The sequence below is a fragment of the Oenanthe melanoleuca genome, chromosome 2 (genome assembly GCF_029582105.1).
Source record: "Oenanthe melanoleuca isolate GR-GAL-2019-014 chromosome 2, OMel1.0, whole genome shotgun sequence".
NCBI classification, from domain to species: domain Eukaryota; kingdom Metazoa; phylum Chordata; class Aves; order Passeriformes; family Muscicapidae; genus Oenanthe; species Oenanthe melanoleuca.
In genome coordinates, this window is record NC_079335.1 from 58,474,711 (window position 1) to 58,484,431 (window position 9,721).

Below are 9,721 nucleotides of genomic sequence, written 5' to 3' on the forward strand. Positions count from 1 at the left end.
ATGCATGCCATCACTCCTGATCACCTGAGGCTCAACTCAAGACGGGGAAAGGTTCTGTTTGTCCACAAGAATTTGTTATTTTCCCAGCGTCTTCATATTATTTCAATCAACTTTACTTCAAACAGAGCATTCTGATACACTGAAGGGCAAAGGCGGTGCACACAGGAAATACTATCAGGATGGACCTACTTAAAATCACAAAAACACATGTTTGCATTCTTCCCGAGGCAGATCACGCAGCGATTTTTCAGAAGTCCCCACGGAGGCACTAAGAGCACAGTCTCTGCTATCGGCACAGCTCGTCACACAGGGACACAGTTACCTGGAACACGCCAAACCCTCCCCAGGAGCGCACAGCCCCGGCACAGCATCACAAGCACGGCAGCTCCCAGCCCAGCCGGCGGGTCCCGGGGCGCTCGGCAGGAGCCCAGCGGCACCTCGGAGCTCTCCTGCACTCCTTCCCCAGGAAACTCCAGCAAAGCCCTGCAGGAGCGCCCAGCCGCGCAGGGGGAGCGGTGCGAGGACAGCACCCACCCGCTGCTCCCCGCCAGCGCCTCTCCCGCGCAAAAACCCCCAACAAAACAGAAAAAGGAGAAGTTGTGCGTTTCGTGCGCGGCTCCGGGCACGGCCGCGCTGTGAAACCGGAAGGCTCGGCACGGCTCGGGGCCTCCCGCCCGGTTATGTAAGGCACGGCCGCCCCGACGGAGCGGGAGCGCCGCGTCCCCGTCCGCACCTGCGGGGCCGAGCAGCGCCCTGCCCTGCCCTGCCCAGCACCGCTGCCCGCTCCGCAGCTCCTGTCCCGCCGCCGGGATCCCTCCCGCAGGGAGCCCGGGAACACCTACCGCTGCCACCTGCGCCAGGTGTCCCGCACCTTGTCCTCCGCCGGGCCCCGGGAGGAGCACAGGCGCGGCGGAGAGAAGAGAACAAGCGCAGAGCCGGCCGCCCTCCGCCGCCCTGGGGAGCCTCTCGCTCCCTGGAGCACAACAACAACAAACACGGCGGAGCGGAGCGGAGCGCAGCGTGCGGGGCGGGCACAGCCCCGGGGCCGCCGGCCGTGGGGAGGCTCCGGCTGCTCCCCTCCCCTCCCCTCCGCGAACCGCCCGGAGAGAGGAAAAAAAACCAAACAAAACCTCTAAAAATAATAATAATAATAAATTAGTAAATCCCAACGCACCCGGCGTATCCTCCTGGGCTGCGGCGCTCCGGGGGCTGCATGCAGCGGGCGGGGGCAGCCAAGGTGAGAGAGAGCAGCGCCGGGAGCGGCGGTCAGGTGAGGGAGAGGCAGGGATGGAGCAGGAGAGGGGGAAACCTCCGCTCCGCTCCGCGCTCAGGAGCGCGCCTGGTCCCTCCGCCGCCGCACAGCCGCGCCTCCTCCGCAGGAGAGCCGGGAGCTGCCCCCGCTGGCTGCCGGCGCCTGTGGCTGGTTCCCGTGCTCCTTCCCGACCCCAGCGCTCCCCTGGAAGCCGGGGCTGCCCCGGTACCTGCGCGGGGGGTGCGCCCGCAGCCGCGCCCCGCCGCCCGCAACCAGGAAGGAGCGGCGGGCGGGAGGGAGGGAGCTCCCGCCGGCGGGGCGGGCAGGGAGGGAAGGGAAAGAAGGACAGGGACCCCGGGGCGAGGGAAGGACAGGAGCCCGCTACCCCCGCGGGGCTCCGGCTGAGAGAGGGACGTGAGTGGCTCCGGGGCACTGGGAGCCGCGTTTGGGCACGGTGCCAGAGAGCGGTGGCAACCTGCCTGCCCTGCCTGCCCTGCCCTGCTCTGCCCGCCCGGGAACCTCCTCCCGTAACTGGCCTTACTGGGATCCTGGTCAATCTGGTTCCCGGGGACTGGCAGTTTTGGACTCAAAGTCACACACCCGCAACAGAGACCGCGTACCGCCGTGCGCTGCCCGGTCCGAGGCCCCCGGCACATCTCGCCGTTCCGACGGGAATCTCCCGCTGTCCCAGGGGCGTCCTGGAGCCCCGGACCCGGTGTCACCCTAGCGCTGGGCACAGGCAAACCTCAGCCATTCGTGGAATGACGCTCCAAACAGACCCCCTGTTTGGAGTTCGGGCTGTTTGGAGTTGAGAAGGATGCGAAAACTCAAAACTACCTTTTGCATTTTGTCCAGCATTTGGGGGCAGTTCGCTTGATTGAATACTTAGGCAGTTTCCATTCCGTTCAAAAATGCAAAGGTACAAAGTAAATTTGTATCTTTTTTAATTTGAAAAGTTCATTGGTGATTACTGTATCTGTTGCACCTGCGCTATGTTTAAGCCACAATGGAGGTTTATAGCTGTACACCAATTTCTCATTATATAAACCTTTCTTTATCTTGCTATTCATCTCCAAAGATGAAGGAGGTCTTAGAAAAGTGTTTTTGGGCCAGATTAAAAACTCTTTGTTCTCATGAATAAACATTTATTTGCAAAAATATTTCCACTGTACGAAATTAACATCCTAGCTTCCTAATTCTTTATAGTGCAAAGTGAGACATTTACATTAGTCTTTATTGAATGTGCCAAGACTACTGTGCAGTTAAAATGCTGGAGTGTGACTTAGAAAAGGTCACAGAAGGAAAGAAGGTTTGCAGAGGAAACGAAGAGGTGGAATATCTCCATTATGAGCAATTCAAAGTCGGGGAAATTTATATTAAGGATACATAAAATACAGCTTTGAATAATCTCTTTCCTCACACTTCTTCACTGGCAAAAAGGTATCACTTCTTTCCTTGGAAATTTGGGGAAGATATTAAGTGAGTTTGATACTTAAGCTTTGTGTACTTTTAGATAGTAACTTTGGTAAAAAGCATGAAGAAAGAAACCAATATTTAATAACTTTAAGACACAATGGTCAATTCAGATTTCAGGTGGTCATCTCTGTCTTTTCTTGCATAAAATCTGAGGGGAAAGTTGAATCCAAAACTCTCATCTGATCACACCCTCTGAAGGCAGATGAATAAATTATGGAAACAAGATTAGAACCCAAACCTTGCATTCTTTTGTATTATATACAGGTTTGAGCTAGAATAATTACACTTCAGACAGTGCATAATGTATTTACATATGTGAACATCTTTGCATACAGATAATATACATATTTATAAATGTGTGTGTGTTTCTACATACAATTATGCATGCTTACTCTGTTGAGGCCTAAATGTCTATGAAGATATGAAGAGACTCACAGCTGCAGAGTGTGCATTGTCATACAGTATATGGGAAAAAAATTGAAGAAATGACTGCCCTTCTACAGCTGTGTTACCTGGCATATCTGCAAAACCTCTCTCCTATTGTTCCAGGATTTTTTTGTGTAAGCAGATGTCAGCATGCTCAATTACATAGACAAACTTCTGTAAAAAGAACTAGAATCAGTGAGCAGCATTGGTAGCTAGAAATGTAGACATTCTGGTTTGTCCCTTGTAACTCTGTGGCTGATGAATGCCAGCACCTGGAAACACTTCATGATGAAAGTGAGTGTGTGGTTCAGCAGCAATGTGCCCACATCCACAAGGCCAGTGTCATTTTGTCTTTTGTTTGCTTCCTTTTGCTGGGAGAAAAGAAAAATGTCATGTTTTTAAATACTCCACACACTATTTCACTCCTGGTCTTTGGGCCCCTGTAAAGAATTCTGCCTGAATAAAAGACAGTATGAAAACAAATGACTCTGGAAAATTAGTCTTGAGGTTTTTTTCTTAAATTAACTGTCCCTGAAAAAATTGCTTGAGTCAAGTCTGAATTGTTCCTTTATGCAAATCAGAGAAAGGCAGTAGAAGGAGAGCAGAATTTCCAGAGTATTTCATATATACTTTAGAATTGCCATTTATTATTCTTAATGAGAAGCAATTGACCTTGTTGGCCAGTGGATTAGACTTATTAGGAACACTGTAGTTTGTGTGCAATGGCCTCATAATGAGTAACCAGACTAACGTCATATAAACTCAGAGAAGGATTTAATTAAAATTCATGGAATGATATTGAATTAAGATGAAAGAACAGCTATTTGCTTTCAAGAATTGAAAATGGCAAATGTTGTAATGAGGAACCATCACTGAGACAGTGGAGATTGCCAACACAAGATTAACAATATCAAGTCCTACATGCAGAGGAAACGTAATCTAGACCTAATTAGGAACTAATTTGAAATTTTTCATGAATGACCATCACTGAATTCCAGATGATAATAGTTTCACTTAAGCCTTAGAATCAAGTCTTGATTATAAAGACTTAGGAGGTTGCTGTATTTTCACAAAACCTTTTATTATGTGAGAGTCCTTAAAAATAACAACACAATGCTTACCCTACTTTTAGGAGCAGAATCACACAAGTTCTTGATGCTTTTTTCCCAAGAAGACTCTGATTCAAGAGCATTGTCTCAGCAAGTATTTGTTTGAGTAATGTCAGAATGTTTACCTAGACAAACAGAGCACCATTACCTGCAGATGATGAGAACTGTCACAGACTATGCTACACAGGGAGCTATGTGTTAGCAGTCAATACATTTCAAAGTTAGACTAGAATTCCTGGTTAGCAATTTTCTATATGGTCAAAGTGGCTAAACTCTAGATCTCTGCCAAATATTTAGAAAAATGGCTCAATGTGTGTCCTTCTTCAGCAAATACCTGTGAAAGGGGTGGTTAAAAAGCCACCATTTCTGAAGCCTTTGAGTCTTAAGAAGATTTGCAGTTTTACTTTCTCAATGAACCTGGGGAATCAGGGTGGTGTTCTGCAGCCACAAGGGGACAGACCCTCTTCAGAAATCTTGTCAGAACTCACAGTTTCTTACCAGCCATGGGTAGTAAGGCATTTGACCTCATTGTAAATATGCATTGTAAAGAAAATTTTTCTGTTGGTAAATTATGATTACCTGCTGAATGAATCAGCAGTGAATGAATGACAATATAATAGATATTGACAGTCCTTGCAAATATATATTCCTGCCTGAATTAGAAAGAAAAGCAATTGTTTAGAGAAATACTGGCACTTAAAGATCTAAGTGGTTGCATTGTAGAGCAAAAATAGCCTATCAGTGATCAAACAAGAATTCCTGTTCCAAATTGTTGACCTCAATATTTATCTTCAGATTCTAAAGCATTGTTCAAGAGGTGAGCATTATTTTTATGACACTACCAATACCTTGTTTGCAGGAAAACACTGAATAGCAGTTGTAGTAGCACAGGGCCATGAAGATAACCATAACAGGCCTTCAAACTAATTTTCTCCATTTTCTATCTTTTTTTTGTCTTTGTCTAATCATTGCCTCTGACAACCCAGTTTTCTGTGAAGCTGATAATCTCACCAGTCATTTCAAACCTGTCTCATGTACTGCTGCAATATAGGTCAAGGAAGTCCTATGATAAAAGGAGTTTTTACTCTTCTTTTTCTTCTAGCATGAACATTCCAGCTAATGGGAAAAGCTCGTCAAAAATATTTTTATGTGTTCGAGTGCTAAGAACATTACCATGTTTCTGCTTTTCACTTAATCAGTGGAGAAAACATGACTGCTGTGTACAGTTAATTTACAAATGAATGAGTAGAAAATAAGTTTGTGTTTAAATACCTCTTCACTTGTACAAATTAAAGTGTCTGTATTCTCAGTGCTTACTTACAGATGCTTGCACACACAGAGATATACACAAATTTGATCCATTTCTATCCCTGGTTTTTTAAGCCATGATAGAGTGTTTTAAAGATTCCTGTGGCAGGTGGAAAGTTAACTTCAAGAGAGACAGAAATTAATACATACAGGACTACCTACTATGAACCTTGTTCTTCCCACCTTCCCTTTTTACTTACTACACCTTGGGTCTTACACTGTGTGTGCCTCAGAGCTGGGACTTCTCTTTGGGATGACCAGCACAACACTTCCTCTATTTCAGTACAGATGCTTTTAAAATAACACTCCTCACTCAGCTCAGTGCCAGAGGAAGTTCTGCCTGTCTGTGTCTCCATCCGTTTTCTCAATCCATTATTGGCAGTGTGTGGAAGTACTGGTTTGTTTCTAATGCCAGTTCTCCATTTGGAGAAATCACCTTTATTCCAGAGATGTGAAATGTCTAACTTCTGTCACACTGAACTTGGGAACAAATGTAACAGGCAGGGCTCTCCAGCTTGAAGTCCTTTTGCTTGTTATCATGAAGGAAAAAAAAAAAAAAAAAAAAAAAAAAAAAAAAAAAGAGGAATAATGCTTTTGTTCAGCTTTAAAAATGAAGATTTACAAGTCCCCAAGTGACAGTTTCCAAAAGAGGTAGTCGGTAAAGAAACCAGGCTTAGAACATAAAGACAGATTCAGTGTAATTACTAATAAGAATGATCAGCTGGCACTCACAATTAAATAACTTTTTTATTATTCTTTATAAAATCACAAGATTCTGACATTTGAATATCTGAGTTAATTTTTGTAAGGGAAATAAAAGGGATATTAAAATACATAATAATACCTAATGACAATATGATTTTGTTTACTATAGAGTAATTCTTGAAGTGAAAATCTGTATAAGGCTAAGATTTGTATTACATGCAATTTGTGACCACCTAGCTCTTGAGTCCAGTGCAATTTGAAAGTAAATCACAGAATGTAGGTATGTCTCTGCATCAGAACTACTGTGTGCTCAGATCAGTTTTACACCAAGTAAAACATACTCCTTAAAAGTCAAACATGACAGCCATCATTATAGTTTCTCCTGTTGCAGAAGAGAGAAGCTGTAGTCACTGTGTGGGCAGACATCTACAAAGCTCTGCTTTATTGCTATTCAATGCCTTCCCAACAAGAGGAAGTCACCCAGCCTCACACATAAAACTTACTCCAGAATGCCTCAGCACAGCTGCAGCAGTATCACAGAGAAAGAGCAGAAAACATTCTTGATAACTGAACTGGGGCCTTCCCCTTCACACTACAAAAAACAATCCCCTACTACAAAAAACAATCCCATTTTGCAGCTGGGGATTAGCTTCTTAGGATAGGAAATCATGCCATTTTTCAGGTTTGCTATTGCATAATCCAGAGGGATCTGAAAACAAGCAGTTTTCAGTACAAATCTATGCAAAGTGTACAATTATAGGGCATGTAGTTGCTTGCACTGCTTTCTGTTTTCCCTGCTGGGAAATACTTTTCTCTTTCCTACATTGCACTGTGCTAACCATTGTCTTATCTTTTCTTTCAGTTTAGCAGATTAAATAGCTAATGCAGTATACATAAGAATTTTATCAACTATGCTTACAGTGCTTGTTTAATGGACTGCACGTAACTTTGTTCTGCTACTGACTTTAGCTGGAATTGTTAATGCATAACATTCCCTCCCCCTCATTAAACATGTGCAAAGTGGGCAAGTTAGCCAACTGAAGTTGAAAAACAAAAGGAGATTATTTGCACCTGTGAAGTTTGTATCCTTGCAGGGTGTTGTGTCACTGCAAAGGAAGAGGTCTAGAAAACATGGTATGTCAGCAGAATTTTTGATGGTTAGCTCAGTACAATCCCAGTTTGTGCCAGAGAATGCCTATTTTTGGTGGTCTCTTCGGACTGGCAGGTATGGCTTGACTTATGCTATGGGGTAAGCAAGCAGTCAATTAGAAAGAGAGAGGATTTCAGTAGCAGTTCATTCCTCTGCTGTGTGTGCTGCATGCATTGCTTAATGCTAGAGTTTAACCCAGATTCAGACATGGTGGGTAGAAACAGATCAAACTTTAATCAAAAAAATGCTTAAGATTTATGCACCTTGTAAAGTTAACCATAATAAAATATTGTTATTTGGACTGGCTGTGAAAAAAACTGTAAAAATTAGAATGATGGAAATCTAAATCTGTCAATACAGATACAATATTCAGTAATCACTGTCAATAAAGTTCTGGTCTTGTGTTCATGAACAGTGTTAGATTGAATAATATTGTTTTAAATTCCTTTCTTCTTTACAGTCACAGTGTAACAATTCTCATCTCTGAAAATCCACAGCCCCCAAACATTCAGACAATACATGACTATCCTGAAAGTTTCAAATGGACTTGAGGAGGGTAATTGTTATCTAATGCCTCCACAGTCAATACTGAAAATTCCACCTCAGATAACTCTGGAACTGACTATGCCAAGCTTTCTATTTCTTGGCCAAAACAAATGATAGAGCAGTGCTACATAATACTCATTTTAACCTGCATGGTAGATCGAAATATTAACAAGCCATGTGGATTTTTAGGCACATATTGCAAAATCTAAATTTTCTTGCTTCTTTTTTCATGAGGAAAGCAATTTTCTGTACAATCCTTGTATATGAAATAGACTAAGCAATGTTTTTGAGTTTTTAGGGAGGGCCCTAGCCCAAATAAACTGTTTTCCCAAATCACTGAAAATTGATAAAATGTTAAGCATCTAAAGCTGAGTCTTTCAGTGGGTGGGGGTAACCTATCAATAATTCCTGGTGGATCTATGGTCTGTTTTGTTGGTAATTATTAGGTATGTCTAATGTATTTGATATAAATGTCTTGTAAAAAACAATAAGAAGTTATGAAATGGGTAATTATAATAATTTCCCAAAATATACCACTGTATAGATTTTTAAAAGGTTTTCTGATCACTGTAATAATGAAAATGATTAATTAGCCACTTCTTTGAGTTTAGTTGTTTAAAATCTTAAAGCTTTCTCTTGAAGGTAAAAAATTAGGCAGCTCAGAGATAACAATAGTCTTACCTCATTCCTGTTTTTTTATTTCTGATAAGCTCTAGTTACTAGTATAAATCTTTTGTTTCATTAACAGGGAGAAAAAAAATAATGAATGGGAAATTAAAAAAAACAAAAACAAACTAGGCAGCATGAAAGAAGGTGGCAGTAAGAGAGGTACAGGAAAGGAAAATTTGGGCCTCTGATGCATTTCAACAGGGACACACCTTATAGTTGTCCAGATTCCTTCCTCTTTGATATGAGCTAGAGAAAAAGGATGGCCATAAAAGGGGTGGAAGGAGCCAGCTGAGAAAGGATCCAAGTAATTTGGTAGGACAAGATGAAAATTAAAATCTTGAAGAAAAGAAACTAAAGCTTTCCTAGGTAGTGTCTTTATGAAAGGGGAAGCATTAATACTAATGAGAGTAGACAGCAGTATTCTAGGAAATGGCTGGGGATTACAAGTATATCATTAACTTAATTATTACACAAGGGCTGAATTTGTAAATCTTCCAGTATATAAAAGATTGTTTAAGCAGGTCAGATAAGAGCAGAAAGAAGGTGATTTCATTTGTAGCAAAAGTATTTAGAGATGGTGAAGACTAAATAAAAGCATGGGATGAAGAACCAGAGGGAGCTGCAGCTCCTGTGGCCTCGGGCATGTTCTGTGTGCAGCAGTGTGAGGTACAGTCAGTGCTCTCTCCTGGGGCTGCTTCTCAACACCTCTGTAGCTCTCAAAATCTGTCATCTGCCCTGCTGATGGCAGGCAGGCCACCATCTGCTGGTGGCCCACAATATCCCAATGAGGACAAAGCAGTGGGCATATGGCACTCCCTGGGTTAAGGAATGCCACCAGGGTGCCACACCACAACTGATGTCACAGCTGTGGCCCAAAGAGCTGGCAAAGTTTTCCCTAAGATTAAATATTGGGAAGAAATTTTTGTGTTCAATTTCTTGTGCAAGTCCAGTGCAGGGACTCAGTGATGGTATCTGAAAGAGTGATTTGTCAGATTCTGTGTCTTCTTTCTGTCTTTTTTTTTCCCTTTTTTTTTCTGAGTAGAACCAATTTTTTAATTAATGGGTGTTAGTAAAACTAGT

The 9,721-nt window shown here is 43.0% G+C and overlaps 1 protein-coding gene across 7 annotated transcripts in view; it reads right to left on the reverse strand.

Moving 5' to 3' along the window:
• Nucleotides 1-1,550, reverse strand: part of MBP (myelin basic protein) — a 104,379-nt gene extending 102,829 nt beyond the window's left edge. For 4 of the 7 annotated variants that reach the window (XM_056483242.1, XM_056483240.1, XM_056483241.1 and 1 more), the window contains exon 1: nucleotides 1,175-1,550. The gene's annotated coding sequence lies outside the window, so the exon portion shown is untranslated. Of the gene's footprint in view, nucleotides 1-322; nucleotides 583-842; nucleotides 1,018-1,174 lie in introns of those variants that run through there. The other 3 variants (XM_056483237.1, XM_056483236.1, XM_056483238.1) reach the window with 3 other exon arrangements.
• Between the last annotated feature and the right edge of the window lie 8,171 nt (nucleotides 1,551-9,721).